The sequence below is a fragment of the Narcine bancroftii genome, chromosome 6, assembly GCF_036971445.1.
Source record: "Narcine bancroftii isolate sNarBan1 chromosome 6, sNarBan1.hap1, whole genome shotgun sequence".
Lineage (NCBI taxonomy): Eukaryota > Metazoa > Chordata > Chondrichthyes > Torpediniformes > Narcinidae > Narcine > Narcine bancroftii.
This window is the reverse complement of record NC_091474.1, coordinates 169,536,032-169,554,859: the sequence shown is the minus strand read 5'-3', so window position 1 is coordinate 169,554,859 and position 18,828 is coordinate 169,536,032. Positions and strand designations below refer to the sequence as shown.

Genomic DNA, 18,828 nt, shown 5'->3' with positions numbered 1-18,828 from the left:
CACTCCTCATCAAGGGCTCAGTAGTGGAGAGGGTCAAGAACTTCAAATTCCTAGGTGTCAGCATCTCTGAGGATCTGTCCTGGAGCCTCCACGTAGATGTAATCACCAGCACTGAAGGCTCTTGTAAACTTCTACAAGAACATTCTGGCTGGTTGCATCACCGCCTGGTATGGAGGCACCAACTCTCAGGTCAAGGATAAACTCCAGAGGGTTGTTAACTCAGCCAGCAACATCACAGGCACCAGACCATTCCTTCAAGAACATCTACATGAGGTGGTGTCTTAAAAAAGCAGCCTCTATCCTCAAAGATCTCCACCACCCAGGCCATGCCCTCTTCACTCTGCTACCATCGGGAAAAAAGGTACAGGAGTCTGAAGACAAGCACTCAACAGCATAATGACAGCTTCTTTCCCACTGCCATCAGATTCCTGAATAATCAGTGAACCAAAGACACTGTTTTATTTTTCATCCACTGTTATGGTTATTATCATTTTATTTTTTATAGTAATGTTGTAAGATGGTTATAATATGAATATTTGCCCTGTGACATTGCCGTAAAACACAGAATTTCATGACTTGTTCATGACAATAAATCCTGATTCTGATTTTGATTCAATTCACATGGGATTCATCAATCAACCCAGAATTGTATTGGAAATAAGTTACCTTCCACTGAAAGAGACATTCTAAGGAAAAAAACAACCTGAAAAACATTAATCACATTGGGCCCAGGCCCACAATGTTGGTTATCCTTTACTTCCTGTGGATGCTGCATGACCTGCGGAGTTTCTCCAGCAAATTTGTGGATCACATGTCATTGTCTGTTTCTCCCAAATTCTTGAGATCTTTTTCACTGTTGCAGTGAACTTCCATGGAGGAATTCCAGGTTTCTTGAACTTATCTGCTACTCAGCAGTCTTTATAATCCTCACATAGGAACAGAGAGTGTTCTATTGTACCTGATTAAAAGCACTTCGCAGAAACTGCAACTATCATACACATTTTGTGAACTGCTGCCTTGATCAGCAGAAAATGGCAAGGATGGTTCAAAGGAAAATTTTGACTGGCTGAGAACCATGTCAAAACTCATAATAAATTAGGAACTCTTACAACAAATTAGTAAAGGCTACATAAAGTTTAAGTGATGTCGATGATATATGATGTAGATGATATTTAATGTATATACCTCATGTATCCAGAAGCCTGGGCAATAATAGTTCACAAGATCAATCCATAGGGTTGCCAACACTTGAATATTTTCCTAGTTAACATAAATATTTAAATTGTTGACTCTTCAGATATCATACCTCACTTGAGCAGATTAATAATTTATGACTTTATAATGCTACTTAGGCTACTTACCTCTGAATGTTTGGATAATTATTCCTCCTCCATTCAGTTTGGTTAAGGCCTTGCTGTTCTGAAAGTCACAGGTCGTTTGAATATCCATGAAATTAAAATATAGTCGTTCCAAGAAATGATGAAAATTGCAAATTGATACAGAAATCACACACTCTTTTGATTTCAACCTGATCTTCGTGCATTAATTTAGAAGTACAAGTCTCTTCAACTGGGAGGAGTGTTTTGCTAACTTGAAGAATCCAATGAGGAATTTGTGAAAACCCTTTTTCTTCAGACAGTGATGATAATAATAAGGAAACTGCCACCACATGGGGAAATCCATGCTTGATATTAATAAAACCAGGGATGCATTCAAAAGAGGTTAATTGAGAATGAAGAATACAATGGAAGGATATTTTGATAGAATTATCTGATCTAGTGAAAATAGACCGTATGGAATAATTAGCCTTTTCTTTTCGCAATGGTGACATAACGTCAACACATTTACATCATTCAACACTGCATAAAATGAAGATCACAACATTGGTTGATTTTATCCTCTTCCCTAGCCAAGGACATGGAGATGACAATCCTACTTCCTCTAACTTGCTTGGCTAAGAACAATTAATTCAGTGAAGACTAGGTTTTAAACCTGAAATCATCCTGGCTTTTGTGACTCAGTAGTGCATCATTTCCCCAGTGGATTATCAGGAAAATCTTGCCTTTATTTAATCCCTCCCATGTTTATTGTTAGTCTAGCAAGACATTACTCCCAGATGACATCAATTGGTTATCTTACAAACCACATTCTGTAAACAATTTAATATCAAGATGACATTTTAATATTTTATTGAACATATTGAATGAGCTAGTTTGTGATCCATTATTAGGAACATTGTGATAACATATTTTCAAAATCTAATTCAATATAAAGAGCAGTATAATTAAAGATGGGAGCAGAAATATAAATATGGCCTGATCTTTACAATGACTCACTTTGGATTCTATCTCAGATGTCTGATCCAAACAAAACTTTTAAGATTAAGAATAAGCATTCCAGAAATAACTCATGATCATAACACCCCTCACATCTACCATGGTTAAAAATGGATGTGACAATGGAACCTTTCATTCGTGTAAGTATTTATTTATTAAAGGCAACTTCTTTATTCCCTGACAAAAATCCAAGATAGTCAGGGTATTAGCATTTAGATTCTCCAAGGAATATTAAGTATGCTTTGGTTCTGAGTATTGCATTTCTTGAGCAATCCACACCCATCTCCTCTGCTTCTATTGGCCCCCACTACTGAAACATCCACTTCAAGAAGGCACACACCTGTCTTAAATTTGGTTATTGGCATGCACTTGGTTTGGAGTGGGAGGGCCGAACTATTTTGACAGCCAAGTATCCTTTCAATATAGTTGGAGCACTGCCTGCACAGTACTAGGATATACTGGTTTTGGAGGGGGTCCAGAGGAGGTTCACCAAGTTGATTTCAGAAATGAGGGGTTAGCCTGTGAGGGGAGATTGAGAAGCCTAGATTATACTCATTGGAAGATGGGCTCAGAAGAAGCAGGGAGATATTTTCTACTGAAACTAGAGGGAATTGCCTCAAGATTCAGGAGAATAGATTAATACACATGAAGAGGGATTGCTTTTCCCAGAGAGCAGCAAATCTGTGGGATTCTCTGCCTAACAAAGCAGCAGAGGCTTCCTCATTTATTGTATTGAAGACACACACACAGAATGACTTTATAAGAGTAAGGGAATGAAGGTTATGGCAATGAGGCAGGTAAATGAAACTAAGTCCATGCCAGAGCAGGCTTGACATGCCAGATAGCCGACTCCTGCTTTTTATGTACTATCACTTGCAAGCAGTTGACAAAGAAATTCAGCACTGGAAATTCAGTATGGTGCAGCATTTCAAATGGGGTATCTTGATGATTCAGATGTCATGCTAATAAGATGACCACTCCACTGTCAGAATATGCTGGCTGGTGCATGTACATTCCTAAATAGTGCTGGCTGGTGCATGCACGTTCCTAAATAGTGCCGGCTCGTGCATGCACATTCCTAAATAGTGCCGGCGGGTGCATGCACTTTCCTAAATAATGCCGGCTGGTGCATGCACTTTCCTAAATAATGCCGGCTGGTGCATGCACGTTCCTAAATAGTGCCGGCTGGTGCATGTGCAGTGGGGAGGGGGGGGGGGTGGGGGGGGAAGCATCGACACTGAAATTACAGCTACACTTAAATTACACCTACACTGAAATTACTTCTCTCCCCTCGATGGGGGATGTGACTTCTCCATGCCCACTGGGATGGGGATGGGGTGGGGGATGTGACCTCTCCCTTACCAATGGGATGGGGCCAGGGGACGTGACCTTTCCCTCTCCAGTGGTGCGGGGACGGTAGCCTCTCCCTGTCCAGCGAGACAGGGACAGCAGCCTCTCCCTACACAGTGGAATGAGGATGGGGGATGGGACTTCTCCCTGCTCAGCAGGACGGAGGATGGGGCTGGGGGACATGGCTGGGGGATGCGACCTCTCCCTGCCCAGCGAGATGGGGGACAGGGTGGGGGAGACGACCTCTCCCTGTTAAAACAAAACTCATGGCAGCAGCAGCTGGTGGCATGCAGGATCAATGGCCATCCTCATTACTCATCATTCCTCCATGCAGTTGGAACCGCTCTACGTTTCCTTGGCGTTAATGCTGGCAGAGTGGTTCTAACTGCATGGGGGATTATGGGTAACCAGGACACCCATTGCTCCTGCATTGAGCCATCACATGAGTTTCCAGGGATAGCCCGTGTTAATAGCCCTGATTACATGTAGCCAATTATCACCTTTAATCAGGGTTATTAACACAGACTATCAGTATTACCATAGCACTGCTGCTGTACAAATTACAACACTCCCACACTGTGTAATAACCCTGCTTAAAGGTGATAATTGGATTAGATCACTAACCTTTAAATATAAAACATTAGCCAATTATCACCTTTAAGCAGGGTTATTAACAGACTATCAGTGGAATCTCATAGCTGCTGCACAAAAATAAAAATGAAAATGTTTCTCATAATTCATAGCACATAAAAGCAGGGGCCCTTGAAATTACAGGGCCAGTAGCATTGCTACTCTCACTACTACGTTAATCCAGCCCTGGACCACTCTGATGAGGAAAATGAAAACAGATAACCTTTGGCCCTTAAATCTTAAAAGCAATAGATTAATAAATTACAATTCCTGCTTTCAGAATTCCCTTCCACTGTCCATTTCCCACCGTGACCCATTCACAAAAAAGGGGCGGATTGAAAGGTTTCCTTGTTGATTCACCAAAATAGCCCAGAGTTCAATGGGGCTTGGATTTTCATGGAATGCTAAACTGTAATGCAAATGAAAATGGCATGTTGCAAAAGATCAAAGATATGCGTGTGACTGTTGGAGTCAAGTAAGGTGACAATGTGCTAGTCAGCACTGGATGTAAGAAAAACAAATGGAATAATTTTCTAAATGCTGAGAGACTTGTGAAACAAAAATGTTTAAGAAACTACACAAACCACCAAAACCATGTTGCAAAAACTAAAACGTGTAATGGTGCATTTTGCCGTACATTTCATCAATGCACTGAAGTGTAGAGGATTGACTTGATGCTGCAGATCAAATATTCTGGAGTTTCAGGTTCATTTCTTGGTACCCTAGCTGGAGAATCATTCAGTCAGTAAATTGTCCCGTGCCTATTTTTCTCATTAAGACAATATTCTGAGTCACCCTGACATTCTTTAATTGTCAGTGTTCCCATTAATATGCTGTAAGTCCTTGCATTTGTTAACATGCAAACAGTAACAGCACCCTCGCAATCTATGCTCAGTGAGACATTCCATAATACAAGCAACCCATTCTAAGTGACAAGAGGGTACATTTTAAAAGAATGGATGCTCCAAGATAGAAGACGAACTCCCAGCAGGTTAGAGAAACTCAGGCTGCATAATTTATGAAAAGGTGCCATGGAAGCCCCACAAGTGAGATGTTTCTGATGGAATGTTGCTGGAGAAATCTCTGTAACAACATACATATCTGCACTTGAGGGAAGCCAGTCTTGCAGGCAAATGCCAGCACCCACTCTGACAGCTCCTTCAGGGTGAAGCAAAAATAGATGAATTTGCCTCCCTGGTGAATGGAGTTTGTTGTGTGATTAGGCAGATTCATAGAATGGTCCCAAGGCTAGAAAGCCAAAGGTGACCTTGACCCTGTTCTATAGGCAAAGCAGACAAGGCATATGAGTGAAATTAGATTTTCATTAGTAAGTCACAGATTTCAGGAGAACGCAGATTGAGCCATGAACTAGAACAGAAATGGAGGACACATATAGAGTAAAGTCTGATTGTTCCATGAATAAATTAGATCTCTTGTTTTTCAGACCTGTGAAGTTGAAAATCTTACTGAAAGCAGTATTTCATGTTGCACTACTATTTTGATGTCTTTTGGGGAGGATTCATACTAGAAAAAAAGTGCTTGGAATAAAACAGTCCTGCCAGAAAATATTCCAAGTTACCCAGAAATACAATATGTATAAAATTGCTTTTCTCCAAATTAAATCAAATTTTAACAGCACAACACTTTTGTTGGCAGTTGCATATGTGAATTTCTAGAATAAGCCACAAATAGTATCAACCTTGCATTATTACCCTGAAATTAAGAGGAATTAATATTCTCCTCCTGGATAAATGGGAATAAAGACTTTTCCGGTATTAAATGACAATGCTCTAATTTATCCAGGTGGAGATTTGGACGTTATAAGAGAGGTCATCCAGGAATCATCCTCATGAGAATTAGCATCTATATTTGCATTCTGGGGCTTGGAAAGAAGAAATGATTGTATATTTTTCCTATTTTCGATTGCTCTCCACCGAATATATTGAAATACACACACTTAGGTGGTACAGCAAGATTGATCTGGACTATAATGATATCCAATAATGTGCAAACTGTAACGACTAAACTGGGGGACACAATTTGATTAGCAGGACCAGGATTAGAAGTCCACACTGTCTGTAAGGAGTTGGTGCGTTCTCCGCTTGTCTGCGTGGGCTTTCCCTGAGTGCTCTGGTTTCTTCCCACTGTTTGAAATGTACTGGGGGTGTAGATCAGTTGGGTGTAATTGGGCAGCACGGACTCGTGGGCTGAAAAGGCCTATTACTGTGCATTTTTTAAAAATGTCAGTGATGCTGGGTCAAGCCCTTCGGAAAAAGGAGGGTTAGTAGATAAAATATAGAGAAAATTAAGTACAAATGTAACATTAGTTCCAGTCAACTAACCAGCATTATCTTCAAACTGACAAAAACAAACTAATGTATACTTGAACTAAAATTTGAAAAGCCAAAAATCTAATTTAGAAAATTGATAAGAAGAGTACATTCAAATCAGGGTTTCAACAAGTTGAATTTCAATAGATCTTTTTCATTACAAATAAATATGAAATTATTTTTTACCATCTTCAAAATCTCCGGTTAGTTTAGTTTGTGGCATTGACATTAAACTATTATTTTTTTTATTTAATGTAGTTTTAAAATTTTATTAGTTTTCTGTTTCTTTCCTTTATGTTCAGAGATAACAAAGTTTCAGCCTACCATCAATATTTGTAATAAATTTACAATGGAAAAATCAAATTGAATGATGAATCTTTGCAGTTTTGCCAGCCATGTGACGAGTTCAGTGGTTGCAATTAAACAATACTGCCACCCACTGGTTCTCTCCTTGACCACAACAGAAGGAACAAGGCACAAACAACATTGTGATTGAAGATACTGAACCTCTTTTGAACGTCTCTGCATAATGCATAACATGAAGACATTTTATGTTGCTTTGGGATATAAAATTGATAGTGTTGGGAACAAAGCTTGTTGTGTAGTTTATACAAGTTCGAGTCATGAGAATGATTCGAAGAAACTTAACAATTAAGCAGTCAATCCACTATTCAAACTAATCTGGGATGATGTGCCCTTTATGCACTTGGATAATAAGCAGATACATACTCAGCTTTTATTTTCAATTGACCTAGTCTCAACAGGTTTTTTAGGGACAAAGTTCTAGATTTCAACAATCTTTAATCATGTCTGAATCTTCCATACACAAGCCTCACTGTTCAAACTGTTCACAGCTTAACTATTTTAATCTCAGTTCCATACTGGTGATTGTGCACTAGACTTACTCCAAGAACACTATATCACATTGTTTATGTGTACTTTTGTGGAATTTTGATTGTTTATTTTATATTTATCATTCTTTGATTTTATTGTAAAACAGACAGCAAAAAAAAAATAGATTCAGATGTTTCTTTATTGGAATATGAATGAACGTTCATATATTCAGTGCACTGTAAATTTGCCAGTTGTTTAAAACAGCAATGGAATGACTTCCTGTGGAGATCTGAAGAAGTAAGTCTACTTGGACATGGGAAAATAATGTAAACCTGGAAACAAACAACTCTTGATGATTTTTTTTCTCTCCCTGGAAGTCTACACATCCTGTCTCCACCAAGGTTCTTGCACACAGAGAAAATAATGAATGAGGAAAAGTTGGATCAAAGCTCAATTGTACCTACAAGCCTCCTGGGATCTCTGGAGAACTGAGTCAACTTGCCCTCAGAGAGTGGAGGGCAAGTTTCTCATTGCTGCTACTGTCTAAAAATTGAAGGAACACCATGCACTGAAATAAAGTTATCTATTTGTGGAAAAAAAAGGACTAAGACCATAAATTGGCACAAAGTGAGAAAAGGTGAACTATCCCATTATTTCAGGGCCTTCTTTGGATGTCTGCACTTGGATCTTTCCTCATCCTGAACAAAATACAACAGATGTACAATTCTTGGGAATACTTTGCTGCTTTTGCCATAATGCCACCCTATAATCTTTCAGATTTAACCTTGTTTTATTTTTACAAGAGAAATTCGATGTTCAGAGATGAAATGAGTTTTGTTTATAAACAGTTTATGTGTCTTATTTTATTAGCCTCCTTGAAAATAGCTTCAGTACAGCCTTCCACAAAAAGTAAGAAATTGCATATGTGCAGGGAATTACAAACAGAAAATTTGGCCTCCCGTGGTGTTGAACTCCCCCATAGAAATGAAATGTTGTCTCTCAAGTTAATTAACTGAAGACCACGAGCAAGCACTCCTTAATTATCATAAGCTTTTTCCCTTTGAACAGTATAACAGGCTGTGCTTGGCAGCAGTTAAGAGGTGGTAATTTTAACTCTGGTGTTATTGCCAGTACTGAAGCCGAGCTGTGTTTCAGCTGTGGTACATTTGGAGTTGGAATTTAAGCAGAAAGGGTCTGTAAATCTGGTTCCCGCTCCACTGTAAATTACAACCCTGCATTTTTAATTTCCTCTCCGCATACAATGTTGTTCATTTGATTCCAAAACAAACATGTGGCACAGAAACAGCACAACTTATGAGAACAAACTGTCCTCTTCTCACTGCCTTTTACCTGTCAAAAGCCTGATTAAACATTGACATTCATAATGTCATATATCAAGAGTGGTCGTAGTGCTTGTAAGGCTATGGTTGGCAGATCCAAACTTTTTTTTGAGTCACTGCTACAACATTGATTGTTTTAATTTCTATACATATTATTATGTGTAAACCTTTAACTATCTATGAAATCGTTGAAAAAAGTAAACTTTTGCAACCTTTGAGACTGAAGTATTGAGCTCTGCTAGGAATCCAAGTGTTGAAGTTTTACTAACAATTTAAAATGATTTGGAATAAATAGTTTAATAAAAATCTGAGAATATTTGTAAAGGATCATTAATTTAACCAAATATATTCTTATTTGATTACTTGAACAGGTTTAGAACTGCTGTAAAATCTAGTGAAGAATGATGAATGATAGATTATTTTCTATACCTATGGCAATACTTGTTACCAAATTTTCATCTCACATGGATATAGAGGAAAAGAGGGGCTGTGTGAAGGAAATCACAAGCTGTTTAATAAATGACCCTCTTTCGCATAAAGCGGGTGAACTGCAAGCAATGAATCAACTCATGCATGAGGCTCACTGGCCAGATTTTAATTATTTCCTAACTTGACTTATTTCTTAATTTTTAAATAATCAAAGGTTGAGTTGAGAATGGGGATTGGAGTGGGTCTAGTATAAGGCGAGATGGTGATGGAAATGTAATTTCATATAAAGGTGGTGTGAAAATGGGCTGGCATCAGGGAAATGATCTTTCCATTGACCTAACACATGATCATACAAACATCTGACATCATTAATTTTACGTTGCTGTTATAAATCAAGTGGTAAATGAAAGAAAAAATACATTTGAAAGATACAAGGATAATTTTGGCAATTACACATGATGAACAACTCCCATAGAGCATAATTTCAAACTCATTAGGAAAATCCAGCCAACATATTCTGGTCTTTTGTTTCAGTTATATATTGGGGTCAACAAATTCAACCCACAAAATTTTGAGTTCAACCCACATTGGGAGTTCAATTATTAATCTGCATGTCACTGAATTAAATACATTGAGAGTAATGGCCTCAGTGTATACAAGCCACCTTTTCACAGATAGAATATATTCTTTTTTGTTCTCTCCTTGGATCATAACTCTTTTTTCTGATTTAGCCTTCTCAAGGAGCGATGGATGCCTTGGTTTGTCCCTCTAAGAGCAGTAGATTGTTTGATTCAATGCCAAATATCAATTGGAGGGGCTTCTGGCTGAACTAGCTCCATCCCTTTACTTGTCCAGTGAACCTGGAACATGATCATAAATTGAACTCTACAATTTGAAATTTGTCTCACATATCAGAACCAGCGGTCACAGTTTAAGGATAAGGGGGATTTTTTTTAGGACTGAGATGAGGAAAAATTTCTTCTGTGGAATTCTTTGCCACAGGAAGTAGTTGAGGCCAGTTCCTTGTCAATATTTAAGAGTAGATTAGATTTGGCCCTTATGGCTAAGGTGATCAAGAGGTATGGGGAGAAAGCAGGAACTGGGTACTGATCAGGCATGATCATATTGAATGGTGGTATAGGCTTGAAGGGCCAAATGGCCTACACCTGCACCTATTTTTCTATGTTCTATGTTTCTATATTTAAAATTGCCAGCTATAATTTCATGGCTATTGATAAGGCAAATTACAGGAAGATGTGTATTTTTCACACTAGGATCTCAAAGCAACCTCTTTTGTTCCATTCATCTCCATAATGCCACCAAACAGGATTTAATGTTCATTTTGCCATCTCTGAAACTGTCTATCAAATGCAGATGATCTGCGTGGTATTTGAAGTGTCACATATTAATTCTAGTGCATTATAAAAGATTAATTTCAGTGCCGATGTACTCTGATGTTTGTACTAGATGGTTTTTATAAAAGTATCAGTGGTTCAATGGAAGATGTGTTCAATGGGCATTGTGAAACTCAAATGAAGGTGGAATTCGTCATCAGAATTAAGAAAGTAAATGCAAAGATAATCAAAAAGTAGTGAGTAGATATCTCAAGCTTAAATAACAGTTATCTTGACTGGAGTTTCCTCTCCTCATATTCTCCCCAATTAAATCCTTACAAAGGCAAGAATAGAAAGGAAAGCTTTATGAATAACAGGAGGAGGGAGAGATAAAGTTGAACTCGATCTCTGAATTTGTCAGTGTCTGTGAATGGTGGCCTGTTGAAGGGGATGCAATAAATGGGGCATTTCAATTCTAATGGCTTTGGGAATATGCTGAGTTATTCATTATGTCTGTTCCAGCTGCAAGTCATGGATAAATGATAAAATATCTCAAACTCAGTGTTGCTGAATTTGCAATTAATCTCATTTCCAGAGTTTCTGTTTTCTAATCTTGTTATCACTGTCACAAAGCCATTTTTCCAAATTCTAACCCTCATCAAAGAATGCCAATTTCACGTCAGGGTTTTTGCATACATACAAGGAAACTGATGTAATCTGAATGTCATTAACCATTATTTCTACATATTTATTAGGAAAATATGCCATTCGCTGACTGAAGATCCACAGTTCTCTTCCAGCTGAAGAACAGACCCATGTCCTCTAGTCAAAGTTGTTATGAGCTTACATTTGCATTTTTCTAGGCAGCATCAAGCAATCTGTTTCATATTTATTAGGTTGTCACTCAATATTACAAGCATATTATCACTGATACTAATATTTAGCACAGCTACAGAACTCTGTCCTGTCCAGTAAAAAGAGAGAACTAGAAAGAGCTATTATAATTCAAAAGATTTGGGAGGATTCTTACAACTACAAATGACAAATTACAAAAGACTGCAGAAAACCCACATGACAACCTATTGTTTTTAAGAATAGTTAAAGCCTTCCTTCCATTATATATTCAGGTAAATAACAAGACCACTGTCCGAATCTGCATGTCAATACAGATATTTGGGAAGCTGCTGTGTCTCATGAGTCAGTCATGTGTGTAGATTGGCAGAGGTCGACAGCATCGAGTCCACGCTGCTGAAGATCCAGCTGCGCTGGGTGGGTCACGTCTCCAGAATGGAGGACTATCGCCTTCCCAAGATCGTGTTATATGGCGAGCTCTCCACTGGTGCACCAAAGAAAAGGTACAAGGACTGCCTAAAGAAATCTCTTGGTGCCTGCCACATTGACCACCGCCAGTGGGCTGATATCGCCTCAAACCGTGCATCTTGGCGCCTCACAGTTTGGCGGGCAGCAACCTCCTTTGAAGAAGACCGCAGAGCCCACCTCACTGACAAAAGACAAAGGAGGAAAAACCCAACACTCAACCCCAACCAACCAATTTTCCCCTGCAGCCGCTGCAACCGTGTCTGCCTGTCCCGCATCGGACTTGTCAGCCACAAACGAGCCTGCAGCTGACGTGGACTTTTACCCCCTCCATAAATCTTCGTCCGCAAAGCCAAGCCAAAGAAGAAGAAGAGATTGATCACAGCACTTCCCAAGACCCAGTTTCACTGTAGCTCCAGAGATTGACAAAAGAAATAAAAGGAGTCCTGAACTTCTTAGATCGGACCTCATAGGAAATTGAAAGTCATATTTTAGGAGTCAAGATAAGTTTCATTGATCAATGAAACAGAACCTAGCAAGAACCTCAAGAATCACCGTAATGTTCTGTGTTCTACACAAGGACAAAACCTTGCTGATAGTAAAGGTTGACGTTCACAGAGATGAAGGGACAGAAAGGGCATTCTCTGCACAAAATATGGAACAGCTTCAACCAAAGTTAGGAAAGGAACTGACAAATGAGAGCAGAGTGGTTTCAAAATGCATGTTCATTTACCAAATAAAGACATTTTTTGTCATATTTATTGATGATTTGGTTGAGAATATAAGTGGTATGAGTTGTAATTTTGTGGATAGATGAAAATTTTTCATGAACTCCGCAGTGAAGATTGTTGAAAGTTACAACAGATATCAAGTGGGAAAATGGGGAGGGGAATGACTGATGTTATGTCAACTCAAGACATTTCAAAATCAGCTTATGATCTTTGCATTATCCTTGTCAATGGAAAGATCAAACTTTGTTTGAATGACACAAAAAGACTTCCATGTCCCAGAGCTACACCTGGCTTCTTATCTATTGTCTGCAGGAGTTGCTTTTCACAAGCAATGAGAGCCAAAGATAACTGGGAGAGATCAGGAAATGAAAAAAAGAGGCTGGCAATGGTTAAATGGCGATGGTAAATGATCCATGTGCAAATGGTGATAGAGAGCAAGGGTGAATAAATAAGTAGTAAGCGTTTATTGTTCTATTTATAAATTATAGTTCCAGTTCAAGTTCATTTATCATTCAATTGTAGCAGTTCAACCCAACAAAAGTGTTCTTTGGTCCACAGCAGGGTCGGCATCAGAATGAGTGTTGGGGCAGGGGCATTAGTGTGACTGGGATGGGCACAGTGCAACGTTGGTAAACTTGCTCAGTGGTGGGGGGGGAGGGGGTGAAGAGGTGCGGGTGGATGCTGGTGGTAACTACCTGCTGATGAACATTATAGTCCTCCACCCTTCTGACGAGGCAGATGTAAGCGAATCTTTTATTGCTTGACGCACACTAGTGATGCAGATGGGTCTGATGGTGAGCGATGGCCACGAATGTATGGGGGACACAGCACCTCACTTGGGGGGGGGGGGTCAATGGCCTTGGATGCCTGCCCCACTGGCATCAACCCTAAGTCCACAGTTCAAAACAGTGCAAACACACATACAGACATAACACACCACCCAGACGAATAATATATATACACAAAATCTACATACATATATTAAAGTAAATATTATTAATACATAGTAAAGTGACAGGGGGTTGTTTTTGCAGTCTTAAGGCCCGTGGGGAGAAGCTATTCCTCAGCCTGATGATTCTGGCTCTGAAACTCCTGTATCTCTTCCCTGACAGGAGTAACTGGTAGATGCTGTGTATGGGGTGGAAGGGTTCCTAACAGATTTTTCAAGCCCTCTTTAAATAACGGTGGTGGAGGGAGGCCCCAATAATCATCCCTGCTACTTTTATGGTCTTGTGGATTGACTTACAATATGATCTTCTACAGCAACTGCACCACACTGAGATGCAGCCAGCCATGATGCTCTTGATAGAGCTCCTGTAGAAAGTTGACAGGATGGTGAGTTGACAGGATGGTGGCTGGAAGTCTTGCCCGCCTCAGTTTTCTCAGGAGGTACAGTCACTAGGGGTTTTACACTGCAGACATGTAATGGCACAATCAAGGAATTTTGCTGCTACATGGACCGTCTAAAGAGGAATGTGCAGGAATTTTAAGTCATTTCCTGCACCACAATTTATGCTGCAGGGCCCCAACAACTTTTTGGAGGAAGCCTACAGTGTAAATTGTACCGGAAAAATTCATTGTCGGTCATCTACTCTACTGCTCATCCAACTTGCATTCACGTACTTGTAGTCTAAAAAGGCACCCAGTGTGAATGACCTTAAGGGCGGTAATTATGTTAATTTTTTTCCATGATTTTCCCGATGTTGCAATCTAAAAAACATTACTGTTGCGCCTTCCTGACAAGTGAGGAGATGTTATGTGTAATGTACATAATAGAATGTATGATGTACAGATGCACCAAAATTCTTATTTGCTGCAGTTAAACAGCTGGCCAAAATATGCCAAATGTAATAAAAACAACAAATTATCACAATATGCCGTAACAGAAAAAGGTACTAAATATAAAAGGATCAATGGATAAATATTCACAGTTGCAGTTAGTGGAAGAAAAAAAGATGCAATTTCAATTGTGCAAACAGATCTTTTGGTGGTCCCTGACTATTTTATGATTAGGGTTAGAGTAGTATGTGGAAGTTAAAAAGCTGGTTAGCTTTCTGTTCTTGAACCTGGCGCTGAACTTCACCTATTTTTAGACATACAACATGGCAACAGGCCACTTTGGCCCACAAGACCGTGCTACGAAATTATACCCAATTAACCTACAAATGTTTCGAACAGTGGGAGGTAACTGGAGAAGCCAGAGGCAACCCATGCAGACATGGGGAGAACATACAAATTCCTTGCAGGCAGCATGGGATTCGAACCCTGGTCCCAATAAGTGGCGCTGTAATAACGTTGTGCTAGCTGCTACATTAACGTGCTGCTTGATAAGAGCTTTTGTACCTTCTACCTGATGGTAGCAGCAAGAAAAGGATGTGATCAGAGTGACAGAGGTCCTTGATGGTGTGAGATGCCTTTTTGAAGTAGCATCTCATACAAATGTCTTCAATAGATGGGAAGTCAGTGCCATTTTCTGCAGCCTTATGGTTTCCTGTACGTTTGTGCTACTATCCAGACCATGACTCAACCAGCTTGATAGAGTATTCACTGATATGCTAAATCTCATCAGACTCTTTAGAAAGTCGAAGCATGCCTCTTTCACAGTTGTTTCGACATGCTGGCTCTAGGAGAGATACTCCAATACATGAACTCCCAGGAACTTGAAAGTATGAACTCTCTCCACCACTGTCCTATCAATTAAGACAGGTGCATGTTCATTCAACCACCCCTTCTTAAAATCCACAAAGATCTCCTTGGTCTTTGAGATGTTGAAAGCAAGACTATTGTTCTGGTACCTCCCACCAATTTCTTGATCTCCATTTGTATTCTGACTCATCAATTCCTGTTATTCAGACAACAGTGGTGTCATCAGTGAATTTATAGATTGTGCTGGAATCAAACTTGGATATCCAGTCAGGAGAGTGAAGGGAATAGAGTAAAGGGCTAATTGCGCAGACTTGCAACACCTTTGTGTTGGTGGTCATTGAGGAGGTTGATCCTCACTGGTCTGCCGATGAGGAAATTGAGGATCCAATTGTAAATGGATAAACAGAGTCCCAGGTGCTTAAGTTTGATTACAAGTATTGCTGGTATAAAAGTGTTAAATGACAAGCTGTAGTCAATGAACAGCAGCCTGACGTAGGTGCTCGTATGATCTAATGCAGAGTGGAGGGTCAGTGATGTGGCATCTGCCACTGAAGTCAATGCGCATGTGAAAGAGGATAGGTTATTACAGGGGACGAGTGATGGATTGGCACTAATGATATCACTCTGGGAACTGGCATGGACTCGATAAACCAGAGATCTTCTTCTATAAGATCAGAAAAATGGTCTTGGAAGAATTTATTTAAGTTAGCCTTTTGCTAATACAATGTATAGTGGGGAGCAATTTTCCAGCATCACTGACCAGAAGTGTTCAGTTACATGGTAGATTGAGCATACAATATTAATGGTGTATATTTGCTTCTAACTTTCATGAAACTAACCTGGTAAGTTGAAGGTCTCCAGTGCAGGGTTTCAAATAATATGACCACAAAATAGAAATAGAAGAACTATGGTCAGCAAAATAATGTCCAGATCACTGGCAACATGTTTCATGCAACAGATAACTAAATCATGTGGAAAAACCTTACCTCAAAATTAATGATCAGCATTAGCCTAAGCTAACGAAATGGAGCCCTGCACAATGGCCTGGCTCTTTAACTTCCAAGTTCATTTATCATCCGATTGTACAAGAACATGATAAAACACCATTCTCTACTCCTCAGTGCAAAACACACATACAGACCAGTGATACATAAGCAGAACAAATATATAAATATTGGTTAATAAATAGTAGAGTCTCAGAGGATTAGTGTGAGCAGTTCCTTTGGATGTTCAACATTCTCACTGCCCATGGGAAGAAGCTGATTCTCAGCCTGGTGGTGCTGGCTCAGATATTCCTGTATCTGTTCCCCAATGTAAGCAGCTGAAAGAAGCTGTGTATGGGGTGGTAGGGGACCTTAACAATTTTGTGTGCCCTCTTCAGACAACAATCCTGGTGGATCATGTTGATGGGGTGGTGGGGGAGGGAGACCCCAGTGATCTTATGCCTTAGTGATCTCCTGCTCTTATGGTCCTGTAGATTGACCTCCGATTTAATTTTCTACAGCACCCATTCTGCAAACTTGCTGGCCAGAAAATCTATCTGACACGAACAATCAACACTTCTAGCCAATTTATTGTGAAACCAAGTTGGCAACCAAAGAGCAGATTGCTGTGCTTTGATGTTTCAGTAAACACTAATGTTTCCTCTGACCTTTAACATAATTAGCAGCGGCAAGCTGATCTATCATTACTTGTAACTACTTCTTAGAATCATAGAAAGTTATACAGCATGAAAAAGGTCCTCAGGTTCAACTGGATGTTGTGCGTAAAAACAATGAGGCTTATTTTACAAATTAGCACATCAAAAGTCACATGGAATCAGACAACATATTAAGAATTAATGGTGCACTACTTCAGATGGTACAGATTGCAGCCCTGGTGCACAGGAGTGAAAAAGGAAATAAATATTCTGGTGGTGAATGGGAAGCCAACAAGACAACTGCTTGGGGGCTCAAGAAAATATTAAGCTTTATAAGTTTTGTCAGAGTTGCCTTCAATTGGATAAGTAGAAAATATCCCATCACATCCCTGACTTATACATTGTCATGCTTGAAGGGTTTAAGAGAACCCTGAAGGTGCGTTACTTATTGCTGACCTGCTTTTGTAATCACATATTTAAATGGCTGGTTTGGTTAAGATTCTGTTCACTGATTCCACCGTTATTGATGCCAGATTTGATGAAGGCAATGCTATTGGAAAGATAATTGGACCATCTTTTTTTGGTCAGGATCACTGCCCACATAGTTTTTTCACAATGCAAAATGTTCTGCATGTTTTACAGCATGCGTGCCCAAGTTCTGTCACTGTTAGGATTGGAGTATGGAACTCAATACAAGCGGTTATTTTCCAATAAAATCTGACACTCAAGAGAAGAAAAAAGAAGAGATTTTACAAAAGATGGTCAGTTGCATGGTTGAAAGGATAGATTTCAAGCAGCATCTTAAAATAAGAAAGAGATGAGGAGGATTAAGGAACTTTTTCCAAGTTGCAGTTTTTGGCTGGAAGCATCAGTGCCAATTGTGAATGAATTGGAGTAGAGATTCTCAGGGGATGATAGGGCAGGAGGGAATCATGGTCAAGGGTATAAAGCCATAGATGCATTTATTAACAAGGATACTCAAGATAATGCTAAGTTAACTGATTTCAGATGGGGGAGTGATGGGTTCATGACACTTTCTTGTGCAAATGAGCCTCTATTCCTCTCCCAGGATTTCTTGCAGTTGCCTCATACTGAAATTTCCACTATCAGGTGAGATCAGATTGATCTGATCTATTAAATTCTTCATACATCAACGGTCATTGACTTTTATTTAACATCTCTGTATAAAGTACATTTCAAACAGACAGCCTTTATTTCCAAAAAAATGTATGATGCTTCCAAAAATACCTTCAAACTTTTCACTTTTTAACTACTCTTTGATGCTGTTAGATACCATCCCATAGAAAATTGTCATGGATTAATCATAATTTGCAATAATATTCCACATAGTTTAAAAATAATCATCTAGTCATATCTCTTTTTCGAAGAATAAATATCCAATGGCACTGCACATGTGCCTGTAAGGCTTAAATCTACAACACAAAGAATTCTTGTTGGAAAGTAAGAAAATCCCAAGAATATTGTGTAAAGTTTATGGTCCAAATGTCTACAAGGCATATATATTATCATGGATAATGTGATTTGTCTACTTACAGTGTCAAATAAAATATCCTTTTCTTTTTAAATTATATTTTATTGATTTTAATAAAGAGCATAAAAAATGGTGCAACTCAATAAGATGATATGGATAGTTACACAAACTAAATAAGGCATTCAATATGACAAAAGCATACATAAATTGTAAATCATATCCATAATTCATATTCTAAATGATATGCTGTGTATCTTTTTTATGGAAAAAATTCTAATAAACATAAAAGAAAGAGGAAAATAGTAAAGGGGGAAAACGCAAAACCCTTGCCTAATCATATTGCTAGATGCTACATATGATTATTGTTAAATGTAAATCAAAAGAATGTGGAAAAGATACAAGTCAGACAATTTAATTACA

The 18,828-nt window shown here is 39.0% G+C and overlaps 1 long non-coding RNA gene across 2 annotated transcripts in view; it reads left to right on the top strand.

Annotated features, from left to right (window-relative positions):
- The window catches only part of LOC138737656 (uncharacterized), a 113,418-nt gene that overhangs the window by 44,386 nt on the left and 50,204 nt on the right, over window positions 1–18,828 (top strand). The gene's annotated exons all lie outside the window — the stretch shown is intronic.